Source organism: Hesperophylax consimilis, chromosome 6 (assembly GCF_061612785.1).
Source record: "Hesperophylax consimilis isolate HC1 chromosome 6, BYU_Hcon_1.0, whole genome shotgun sequence".
In the NCBI taxonomy this organism is placed as follows: domain Eukaryota; kingdom Metazoa; phylum Arthropoda; class Insecta; order Trichoptera; family Limnephilidae; genus Hesperophylax; species Hesperophylax consimilis.
This window is the reverse complement of record NC_142841.1, coordinates 34,082,588-34,096,087: the sequence shown is the minus strand read 5'-3', so window position 1 is coordinate 34,096,087 and position 13,500 is coordinate 34,082,588. Positions and strand designations below refer to the sequence as shown.

The 13,500-nt window shown below is 31.5% G+C and overlaps 1 protein-coding gene across 1 annotated transcript in view; it reads left to right on the top strand.

Annotated features, from left to right (window-relative positions):
* Positions 1–13,500, top strand: part of CAH6 (Carbonic anhydrase 6) — a 104,127-nt gene that overhangs the window by 1,030 nt on the left and 89,597 nt on the right. The gene's annotated exons all lie outside the window — the stretch shown is intronic.

The window sequence follows — 13,500 nt, the reverse complement described above, 5'->3', positions numbered from 1 at the left end:
CTTTCAAATATTTTATAATAAGCCATATTCGAAAACTTCCAGTAATTATTTGGTTTCGGTTGCCTTCTTATTGTATTTTTTCAATTGTCTGCTTAGGAGATTCTCTTCCTGTTTATATTATGTTTTAGTTTTAATGTTCGTATTTTGTCCTATCCTGTTGTTATTGTTATTCTTTGTTCTGTCATCGCGTTGTACGAACTGTATATTTAGTGTTATTATATTAGATCTTTATTGAGTAAGGCACACTGTAGGAATCATGTTAAGAATATGACCAATAATACAAAATCACCGTTTTTAAGTTTGTTATAGTAAAGCGCACTTGAAGTGAAATGACACTAAACTGCGCTATATAAATGCTATGTTATTAATATTCCATTGTTGGGTTATAAAAATTTAATTCTTCTTTATCATATTTGCAAACTATTTCGTTACTTTCACTGGCTTTACCGCGTATCTTTCTTTTTTTACTTTCTATAATGATCTCGTTGTTTTTTTTTTAAATATTCAGATCTAAAGATAAAACTTCATAGGCTAGTTGGCCAATACAATGTTGTTATTATTTTTACTTTTTGTTTGACATTAAAGCCGTGGTGAATGTATATTGAATCATAAACAAAATCAATAAAGATTCTGCAATCGTTTGTTTATCGACTACTTGCACGTTTTATCGACAATAAAGAAGTAGATTATAAATAAATGATTGAATATTTTTAGTGTGTAGAGTAGATGACTTATTGTGTTGTAATTTTGATTCTAAATTGTTTCAAGAACTTGAAAACTTCATCAAATTTCAAAGTCTATGATCAAGTCTTGTGAAAGTTCTTTTTAAGTTTTGTTATTATGAATTCCAAATCTGTAACCCTTCGGATGTAAGCCAGTGCAGTGATAACAGTGATAGTACCAACGCGTTAGTGAGCAAAACGTATTTGAAATTAGGTCGGTATGTTATTTGAAATCAGAATCGATACAACTTCTCCACTGCCTTCTCATATAATATCAACATGTTTACCGATAGACATTTAAAAAAATTATGTATGTATTAATTTTATAGGAACCACTTAATATCTTTCAAGGTTATACCCATCAATCCATTGATGGAGAAGATACTACTAATAAAAATAACGGTCTCAACTGGGAATCGAACAGATAGTTGTCGTTAGAAAAGTTGTTGCAATAAAAATAGAATATTTATTTAGACTTAAAATAAAATTCGGAAATGTTTATCCCAGACACCATCTACGTTACAAATCATTTCTTTAGAATTTTGTGATCATTCAAAAAAATGGCATACTTACATATTTTTTCCATTTTTCTGTTTTTAATTTCACTAAGACCTAAGTTATATATTTAGATGCCTTTATATAGTAACCAATTCAGTGTTATTCTTTTTTACAATATTTTTAGTATAATATTTTCTTTCTATATTGTATGTATGTGGAAGTCTTCATTGTAATGTAGTCTGTCTCCTAAGTAAGTTGGAAGTAAATTGTTAACAACTAAATACAAATTATATTTAATTCTTTAGACATTTTCTGAATTGTTTTTATTTTTATTTTATTTAAGTAAACGCCATTAAACTTAAATATACGATAATTTTTTAATCGCAAATAATAATATATATATATTTATATATTTTAATTGTTTTTTTTAAATATGCACAAGAATCTAAGAGCCAGTGAGACTACGGGATCCCCGATTACGTTATGTTGTGAGGATGGAGATAATGAGGATGTAAAGGAGATGGGGAAGAGGAAGGTGTGGAAGTACCCGGCTATTCAGATCTGGTCACCAAACACTTTCAAAGCCATTTCAAGCAACGTTTCAATTCTGAATGGTGGTCCTACATCAGGGCGATACTGAGAGTAACTTCTACTCTGGAACGTGCCGCAAAAATATTATATATTATTTTTAATGAGTAAATTGTGAAATAATACAAATATAACAAATAAAATTTTCTTGCGCACGTCGGGATTTGAACCCTAGACCTTTGGCCTGCTAGTCGAGATCCTAAATCCTAACCCCTCGATTATGGGTAAATTATAAGTAGATAATACGTGTAAAATATATATTATAAGTATGCTTTCAAACCATATACAATGTTGTATATTCCACGTAGAGAAAAACGGTTTCACCGCTGTCGTAAAGAATATTAATAAAAAAATGCCACAACAATCAGTGAACACTAATTTTACCTCGACATGATACGATTGTACCATTACAGCCAGGAGCACTCCTGTCCCGGTGCGACCGGGACGCCAGGGGCACTGATTTGCAAGTAGGTTAGAATTTAATTGTTCGGTATACAGGCAACCTAATAAACCTATATTAGAACTTAGGATGGGCAGGAATAAAGTAATTGACTGAGCGTTATTTTTTCTTCTTTATTTCTTCCTTCTTCTTGCTTTTTCTTACATTTTCTTTTTTTGGCTCTTCCTGGTTCATATTATATATTTTTTATTTTTTTATTTAATTGCTGTATATATACATATACATATACATATTTTGAAACATTTTTACAAGGAACAATAGATATTGTGTAATGTACAATAGATATTGATTATATTCGTAGTCCTCCTCACTAAGAGATACTGTGTTGAGGGGGACTAGGTTTTGGAAGTTTTCACTAAATTCTATGGTCCAATTCTTGGCTTATTGTCTCTTCTTGTTTCTTCTAGTGTCCTTCTCGCATTTTATTGGCTCGCCTTTGATCTTCTTGCATATTTTTGCATCTTCTCACCCCTGCTTGACTCGTCTTATCTCTTCTTGCATATTCTTAAGTCTTGTATCTTATAGTTTATTCTTGGCTCTTCTTGTCCCCTTTTTGCCTCTTCTTGCAACTTTTCGTCTCTTCTTGGCACATCTTGAATCTTCTTACTTTTCACCGACGCTTTTCGTCTCTTCTAGTCTATTCATGCCTCTTATTGCATATTATCGATCCTTATAGGCACAAAAATGCACTTATCATCAATTTATTCACTCAAGTACAAAGGAACCAATTTATAAACATGGCATCATTCATTACCGATTGAACTTAACTAATTACCAGTCTCAAATAATGAAACAATAGCACACGTACTTAAGGCGACCGACTGTAATAACGGGGGTTTGCTCGACGCTCACATTTCAATTATTTCTGATGAACGTTTTACTAAAATCTCTAATGTTTTTAGAGGTATCCCTACGTATGTAAGTTATTTATAATTAAGATGAATAAAAACAGTTAAAGACAATTAAAATATTTTATGTAAAACGGTATGAAAATATTTTAAAACGTTTTTCATCTATAAAATTAGCGGTAAACACTAGATTTTATTTTTTTTAACGATGCATTAGTCACTTCCCGAGGAATCCCTCTAGAAAGATTTGCGTTTTTGTTATACGTTGATCAGAAATAATTTAAATGAACCTCATGGAAAGATTGATTTTCTAGGCTTGCTACGGTAAAGTCGACTCCAGGTCCGTCCATTATCCCGGTGGCGCGTCGCATATTTTTGCGCACACTTAAGTCGTTAAGATTCTTGCTTTATTTTAGGGTATTGTCTCGTATGAAGTATTCAACTACTTCCCAATTTAATGTCTAAACATACTCGTGTAGTACATGAATGTATGTGTCAACTTTGGTTTTCATTTTCTTTTGAATTACATTCTTATTATTAAATTCGATGGATTTTTATGCCATTTAATACATTCATGCTGTTTCCGTTAAAAACTGTTCACGACTCATCTAAAGTGTGTTTAGATTGCTTAAAATTATTACGCATTTCTTTGAAAATTATTCTTTCCTATTGCAAACCCGTTAGAACAATCAGGGGATAGTCTGAATTCTCGACGCGTCAGTTCCAATTTCAAAATGTAAGTTCAAATAATTTAATGTTAAATTTTATATTATAATATAGGGTACGTACTTATGTAATGTTAACGATTTTAGGAATTCTTCGCACGTCACTTCCAATTTTAAAAAATAAACTAACTTAAATCAAAACAAATCCTAGATCATTAAACAAGAATTACATCACAGACGATAGAAATTAGTATTTTATACCAGCGCAGACCCGTGAAAAATATCACAGGAGAGTCTGAATTCTTCACACATCGGCTTCAATTTTGAAAATGACAACTCATTTTATTATATTATTGGTACCTACTTCATTGCTCGTCTGAACCAGATATACATCACAACCGAAATTAGTATTTTTCGTATTGTAATTATTTGAAATTAATATATTTCTGTCAGCAAACACCTTATTTTAAAGGGCAGTTAGCGACGATCAGACGTCACTCATTTCTATCACGTTTCTCAAACCTGTTATTTTCGTGTCTGACACTCATCCACCAATTACTGATTGACTTACGCAAACTCTAAGGGTACGTATACATTTGCGAACCGAAACGCGAACCGTACCACGAATTATGTGAAAGGAACTAATCAACACCAAGCGGCGTTGCTTCGTTTCTTTCCTATAAGTTGAGATTCAGTTCGGCATCGGCAGTTCGGCTCGCGGATGTATACATAGCATAATACTTCGCATGTGGTCTACGTCATAGATCTATAATAAATATATAATATAAAGATATATCATATCAATAATCAGGGCAGTATTTAGTATTTGTAGACCCGTGGTAAAAAAAATTACCTGCAATTTTGTAAGTAAACACCTTAAAAGAATCATTTAATAACTAGGTCCCAATGACCGAGTGGTATAGAAGCTGTCCCGGGAAGACATGAGATCCAGGGTTCGATTCCTAGTTGTGACCGTTATCTTTTTTATTTTCTTTGTCTTATTCTGTTTCGTTTAGATTTGTTAGTATAATATTCTTCTTCAATGATATAGAAACATTTAAGTTTTAATATTAAATAACCACATTCGTTCAACGACAATTCTTACTATCAGTGTTCACTGTTCAACATAATATATTTGAAATGGGATGAGCTTTTTTAAAAGTTTACAACACTCTTGTAAAAAATGTGTTTATATTAAAAAGTTCAATTTCAATTTTTGTGTAAACATGTACTCTTCTAGATAGATACCTACCACGATTAATTTGCCAAAAATATTGATATAATTTTGCATGTACTTCTTCAAGTTTGATATATATATTTTTTATTTCTATTCAATTCTTTAAAATATCTTTGACTATTCAGTTTAATCTTTTTTATTATATTATGGTTTATATAATAATATGTATTTTTTCCATGATATGTTTTATTATTTGTTTGTTCAAAATAATATTTTACTTACATTAAAATCTAAATCATGTACGACTACCACAATACGAGCATGAGCCTAGTACGGTAATTGAGAAAATCACAAAAAATTTAATTTGCAAAATTGAATAAAAATGAAAATAAAAAAATCTTGAAAAATTTACTTAGCTGTATTTTGAGGTTGATTTAAATGTTAAAAAATAATAGATCATCATTAAGGTTTGAATACCCTACACGATTTATTAAAATTGCTATGAAAAACTTAGTACCTACATTTGTTTATTCGTTCACAACACGCAGACGAGACGACAGTTGCACGCAATGCATAATCCGGTATCGGTTCCGTAGCAATGAGTTGTCGCACTAGTATACTACTTGGTTTACATAATTAATGATTTCTGCTGTGAAATGGTATGAAAATTAGTTCATTCAGAGGTACTACATTGATGGTTAAAACTGATTTAACTTTGTTTATGTATTGATAAAAAGTTTTAAATTTTATTTTTTCCCCTTCACTATACGCGTGAAACAGTCAAAACCTTGTCTTAGTTCCATGGCGTGTGTTCTAGGAACGAACAAGGGTTGGGATAGCCGTATTTTAAAGGGCTATTCCACACAGATAAAGCATGGATAACGCCTGTGGCTTATGACATGCGAATGCGATAACACAATTCGTAAGGTTAATTCACAGTCAGCTTACCGGTGGTGGCGAACGAAATCTGCATCTCGAGAATCATCTGTCAGCACTGGAACGGTGATCGTTGTACGGTAGCACTTTGTATTGCGATAAAATACGTTTAAGGGATTATTCCGATAAATAACCGGTGATAGTACACACATTGGTTTTGACAGGACGAACATTTTTTTTGCGATTGTACGGCTCACGGCACTCCGTGGTTATAGCTGACGAGTGTGAATTTAAACTGTACAGTTCAAATTCTGACCATACTATTGGTTAGCACACGGCCTGTCAAAAGCAATCGGCGTGACGGAACAGCGTATGTATGTTTTAAACGGTCTTAAACGAGGCTCAAGGCCGGCTTTACCACACCAACGTTAAACCTAATAAACTAATTACTAAGACGGCTTATATTTTAGTATTTTCAAAATAATAAAAAAATGTTTGTACATTTTTTAGCCTATGCTAATGCGGCCTATAACATACATACTTCCTGATTTCGAAAAACTACACAGTTAGATAAATAAATCGTTAGTCTATTACGCGATTTTGTTCATCTCTACTTGCCGACTGGCGCCTAATTGGGAAATGCTTTCAAATAGCTCGTGCATGAAATCGAGGTGTTACCATGTGCATAAATAATTAACGTTTCATCTTATTTACTAGACCCTTTCCTTCTGTCTAAATTTATTCGTGTTGTATCAGTTGGTTAATAAAACGAGCATTTTATTTAAAATTTTCCAAGTTAAACTCCTAACTAACATAATAGTTTAATTTGACATTTTATTGATCCAACTTACAAGATGGGGCAAAAGTAATGTCATAATGTGAATGTTGTTCCATAATTTTTGCAAATGGCGTCAATTGTCATTGTGATTTGACATTTATACTATAGACAGATAGAGAATTAGTTGACAACAAGCAATGGAGCGATACACATCTGAAGAATGCGGAATTATTGTTACGGCTTATTTGACCAATTTCCGGTCTTTCAGTTCAATTTTTTGAACTCGGGATACTGTTAACAATGTTGCTAATGGGAAGGAAGGTACATGTTTTTTTTATAATTACTTTAATAATTTGTCATGGTACCATCTTTACAGGGATTACAATTTTTTCATATGGATCTCCTCAAATTTACCATTTTATTGAACATTGTAAGTTCATGCACCTGGCTAGATTACATCTATAGCATTATATAGTTATTCTATGACTCTATGGGTCGAATCCACAATTCTCGTATCATTGCTGTTAATTGATTAAGGTTAACGAGTGCGCAACACCGTTAACTTGTAACAATGGTCATTAACTTATTATATCGTTAAAAGAACAATATAATGTTGATGACATGTTTTCACGACTCCTAAAACCAATATAACCCTATGTATTATATCGATATTTGTTATTTATTGATAAGAGTTGCACATTCTGATCACCTTAAGAAGAAGCTACAAACCAAAAATGTTTATATTCCTAGTATACCTTATATAGTAGGTAATAGGCATTAAAATCGCTTGACAAAAGGACCCTAGAAACGTTCGATTTCAAGAAAAAAACTGTTTTTTATTTATTTTGTAAATAATTTTATAAGAAAGTAAAAAAGTTTATCAAGTGAAATTGTTGCTTCCTTTACGCGTTCCTACATTTCTATAGATTTTTTTTTTGTAGTTTGCATTTATATTTCTTATTGAGTAATTTTTTTATTTTATTTGAAGGCTTCTCAAGCGAAGCGATAGGAATACCTTCAATTTATCTAAAGCATATTTTGTTGGTATTCATAATGTACACCAATTCGTTATAAAGATTACCAAAATATTGATTTGGCATTAAGCTTCGTCTTAACACCTCGTGCTAATTTGTTCAGTTTTGCGAACAAATAGCTGTTACACATGGAATCAATTTGTTCGCTTTTCGGAACGGCTCATGTGGTCTCATAAAATTCGTTGTGTCTCTCTTACTCTATAGTGAACAATATAATATAAACCGTGTTAGAAAGAGAAAACACTACACTTAATATTAAATCAAGAAGTTAACTATAGAACTTTACGAGAGATGGGAAGGCTGACAGACATATTGAAAGAAGAGTAAATGCAGGTAACTCCATTAATGGAGGACTGAACGCAGTTGGCGAAAATGTCCAAAGAAGCGAAGTTAGCAGTCCACAATGGAGTGCTGGAACCTACCCTGATGTACGGAAGAGAGGCATGGAGCCGGCAGAGAAAGGATGAAAGTAGACTGAATGCTGTAGAAATGAGATCTCTGAGGCGTATGTGTGGTAAAACCATGTACGATCGTATGTGAGAAATGTGGAGATCCGCAAAGCCTTAAACCTTGAAAGGTGATTTCATATCATTTCAGTTTTTATTTTTCTGAAGCGTTTAGAAATATTCCATTTATTTGGATTTTATTGCAAAGCGAAAATGAATACGAATTTTGACAGCGTCTTTAAGAAGTATAATTGTCAATATGCCAGAGGAAAAGTAGTTCCTTTTGTGCCGACGTTAATGTAATAAAATATATGTTAGCAAATATATGTGCATAGTGTATATATATATATATATATATACATCGATAGCCTAGCGCACACATGTGTTAAGTGCAATTTTAAAGTTTAATTTCTAAGAATACTCTAGGTTAATTTTAAGATGTTAATGCAAGAAAATTAATGTGAATATCTGTTTTTTATCCATTCTAGATGAAATAAGTAATGTCAATTGTTTTTACTTGAAACTGAACTTAACACATGTGATAACACCATCGATATTATAAGTAATTATGTCACTTTTCATCGTTCAGATTCTCATTTGGTAGAATTCAATATTTAGGTCTGCGGGTGTCACTACTTTGATGTATTGGAATTCGGGGAATGCATCGAGATGATAATGAATGTTTTCCAAGAATAATTGACAGATTAAACCATTTCCTCCAGAGTGAGCTAAATACTATAGAGTCCCTTACAGTCTGGCACGTAGTTTACAGGAAACACTATAGTTAGAAATATATAATGTTTTATTCTATTGTATGCGATGTTTTAAACTTTAAACCGATGCCGTCATAATTTAAACAAATGCAATATAACACAGAGAGAAAAACAACGATACATATAACAAAATGAATCATTGGTTCGTGTTTCGTTTCTGCAGTCGTAACATTCATTTAAACTCTATCAATTCTTGTTAGGAAAGGGATCTGGAAGAGAAAGGCTGGAATGTATCTAGTTATTCAAATCTAGTCTAGTAAATAAACACAAAACATCGCTAAAACCATGTCGTGCAAAGTTACTGAATTTTGAAGGCCAATCTACGAGTGTATAATATTAGCTGAAGTTCCCGGGCCCAATGCAGAATTTATCGAAATCAAGTGTTCAAAATTTCACAAAGTATCAAAATACTGCTTAAAGGGGTAGAAAATGGAATGGAGTGGTTTTTATAAATATCGAGTAAACAATGACCATCTCCCTTTTTAAGGTCACTTGTGTAAAATAACATAAATCTGGGAATAAAATTGTTGTTTTGTATAAAAAACAAAGCCACCGAAACCTTCTTAGATGCTGATGTTCCGATTATGATGTTGTTGCTCTAAGTGAAGTGAAGGGAGATGAAGCTGTAAATGCGACCTTCAACAATTTTAACGAAACGCTGCAAATGCGCGGGAGCTAAATTTTTCCCGAGCAGATCTAAAAATATGGCCATCTGAGAACTAAATATTTTTACGCACGAGTGTAAACAACATTACATCTTCTTTGAATTCCGTATTGCGATTTGTAATAGTATTAGCATTATTAGCAACGTAATAAATACGTCATTATTAAAGTCGTTCGGAACGTTTCACATAACTATTCCTCATTTCCAGTGTCGGATTTTCCTTATATAAGGAAGCTATCAAATAACATGCAGATTTGCTCTTACGTTACATATTGTCATGGCTATTTAAAAATTAGTAAAATATTATTACATACATGTTTTGAAAGGGTCGTTTTGACAAATTAAAAATAAAAACCGAATCCAATTACTTCGATCATTTCCTAACAACTAGAATTTTACGCAAAACACGGGTAATCGAGCTGTGGATAATTACAAAGCCTTATAACTACCTCCGGCTTATTAGAAAGTATGTCCCTAGCCTGTAAATTCTACTGTAAAAGATAAATCCTACCAAGTAAAATTTGTACAGCGTCCTTGAGGTAATTTATTTGTATTTAATTGGAATAACTTTTAAAGGTTATAACTAGCAATGGAAGAAGAAGATACTAAATAAAATACTAATAAATCTAAACGAAACATGAAACAGAACAAGACACCGAAAAATAAAAAGATACCAGTCTTAACTGGGAATTACTTAAATAATAATAATACTTAAGGCGATGCACTACGTCGTGTAGTATTTTATATTGAGCCGCTATCAATAACAACCCTTACGTAGATGGCGATAAGGTTTAAATTCCCGCTTAACACCATCTAGCTGTTTTGATTTAGGCAAGAAAAAAACATGGCCAAAAAGTGCCTTTTATTTTATTTTGTGGATGTTCAGGCATAAATATTTAAATGTATTCCGATCATTTTATAAATAACTTAATTTGACACATTATACAATAAAATCATAACCGAAAATCGGTTCGTAAGTATGAAATTATGAACTTTAAATCAGTTTTCATAGTCCTTATAAATTATTTTTTTCTGGGCTTATAAAAAGAGTTATGTAAAAAATACTCGATTATTTCAAAGGCCAAGATGTATTATACTCGCTGTATTTATTTAAAGCATCTGAAAAATTTCTAGGCGACCAAATTTTCAAATTAAAAACACATGATTTTGCATTACTACGTAGTGCATCGCCTTAACTTTTAGAAATTCAAGTGGAATTCGTGATCTGTGGCACACTTATAATTGGGACTTATATTTTATATGTCATTTCTTTCAAAATCAAAAATTTATTTATTTATTTATACTGGGTTTTACAGATGATCACACTTACGTGAGAACAATCCACTTATAAAAACTCAGTTATTGTACAATTACAAAAATCTACAATTAAATAAAGATACAATAAATTAAATACAGATACATACAATTAAATACAGATACATGCAATTAGAAAACAAAAACATCAAAAAATAAAAATAAAATACACAATCATATACAAGCTCGCTCAAGTAACACATTACATTATACATTATTACAAGTGGTAAGAGGCATAAGAAATACGAGAGGTATGCATAGAGAGAAAATTGACACAATGAATTAGCTAATATTTTTTAATAGCGCCAGAACTTTTTTTCTGAATCCGTACAAATTATCGACGAAAATATCTATTTCAGCACACTCTATCTTGTTATATAGTCGACACATCTGGGTCAGAGGGCTAAAGTAGGCGATATTATTTATAAATGTATTCAGGTGAAAAATATTATGGCGCCTTAAACAATGCGAATTGGGGACATTTATTTTAATATTGCTAAGACATAATGTAGTATCAAGTTGACCGTGAATAATTTTATGTAAACATATGAGATCAGTCAATTGCCTTCTAGTTTTAAGTGTATCAATCTTGAAGAAATGACAATATTATCTTGCAACTACGATATCCCATAATGTTGGCAGCTATATTTTTGAATGATTACACAGTTCTACAGAATTGTTTAGTAACCTAGATAGTGTCTCCGATAAACATATCTGATTTTTATTTTTATGGGATACTTTTTATTATTATTACAAAATCCGTCACTTCTTCTGCCAATAGTTACATACAATATATACTTAGGACACAGTAAAACGGAAAGAGATCGTAAAAATCGTTTAAGATTATTATAATGTCAACTAGCTTTTGTTAAATCATCATTGAGCTCTGTATTATTTATTGATCATGAAAGAAGTTACGTGTCTGGCTATGCCTTGTAATTAAGACATTCGAAGCGATACTGCTTACTCAAGTGACATTCAACACCCACTTGTTTTGCTCCTAGTCAGAGGTAAGAATTATTATTTGTTCATGATTAGATTGATAATCGCCGCTTTATTCACGGTTTCTTTGGCAAATTATTACAATTATAAATTCTGATGTTCTTGAAGATCTTGATATGACGCCAATAACATCGTGTATCATTTAAGTCCTACAATTTTTATTTATTTAATTTATTGGTGGCTTGATGGTTACATAAGTCCTAATTCAATCCTTATTCATATTTTATATTAACTATCCCGCAGCCAAGTGGGGGAGTAGGTAGTACCCAAAATTACTATCCTCCTTATATTAGCTTAAATACTTGACATGTAATTTTAATTTTTTACCTATTCCTGCCCAAATACATAAGTTACCATTAATATTTAACTGAATAATTGGGGTTTCTATAGTTTAACAGCCCATAAGACAGAAAAATCATGGGGTCATCGGAAAACCCACTTGGTTACAGACGTTTTGTTTAACGTCTTGGCCTGTCAAGAAAAAACATTTTTTTTAGTATGATTCAATTACATATTTCGGCAATTTAATTTTGAATTTGTTTATGTTTTTATTAATTATTAAATGACTGCCTCAACAGAGGCTAGCCGCTAGCCTAGTGAGGCAGGTTATGAGAATCCCAAGCTTTATCTAATTGTTATGTATTCTAGCTATTTTCATGTTTATACTTATTGATATTATTATTATTTCCTTTAGTAATTCGACAAATATTTAAATTGCTTCGTACATAAAGGACATTCGACTCTGGGTTTTTTTCTGAAGGGGATCTTATTTAATTTCTTTTCCTCATACTTTTTCTTAGAAATTAATTTTATTTATTGCCATTAATTATACGGTAGATTAAAATACAGTACTGAAGTAAATAAGACAGTATTGAAGTAAATAACACAGTATTGAAGTAAATAATACACTTTACAATGTTATACGGCTAACGTTGTAAAATGCACTAGTAATTCATAAGTAGATTTTATTTTCGAGCACCGAATGGTGATATTACAATGAATAATTCTGAAGGTTATTCTAAAAGTCCCATTAAGAACGAGTACTGATCTTATTTTTAAGACACTAAGGACGGGTTGTTTCGGAGAATCTGAACAATTCATCAAATTTCAACGTTCATTTTCAAGTTCTGTGAAAGATTTTTTCAAGTTCTGTTTTTATTTCAGTTTTGTCAAGCAAATAGCCTACAATGATATAAAAACAGGACTTGAATAAGTCTTTCACAGAACCCGAAAATGAACGTTGAAATTTGATGAATTGTTCAGATTCTCCGAAACAACCCGTCCTAAATGTTCTAAACCTGAAAACCTGAAAACCTGCTTTCCTGCTTCATCAATTTAAAAATACCCATATGTATGAAGAACGAATAAGCACTTGAGCCATGAGACATTCACATTTAAAATCTTTAAACATCCCAGTTCGTCAAACCTCCTATGGACAAAAAAGTTTTAAATACAATGCTATTAAGCTATTCAATTCTCTACCTATTGACATTAGAAACAAACAAACCAAATCTTTCTTTAAAATTAAAATCATTGAATACCTCCAATAAGAATATACATTAGAAGTATTTCATAAAATATTAAAAAATTGTGCCTACTGTGTATATGTATATATGTATACTATGCCTTTTGGTTAAACTGAAATTTTATTAATT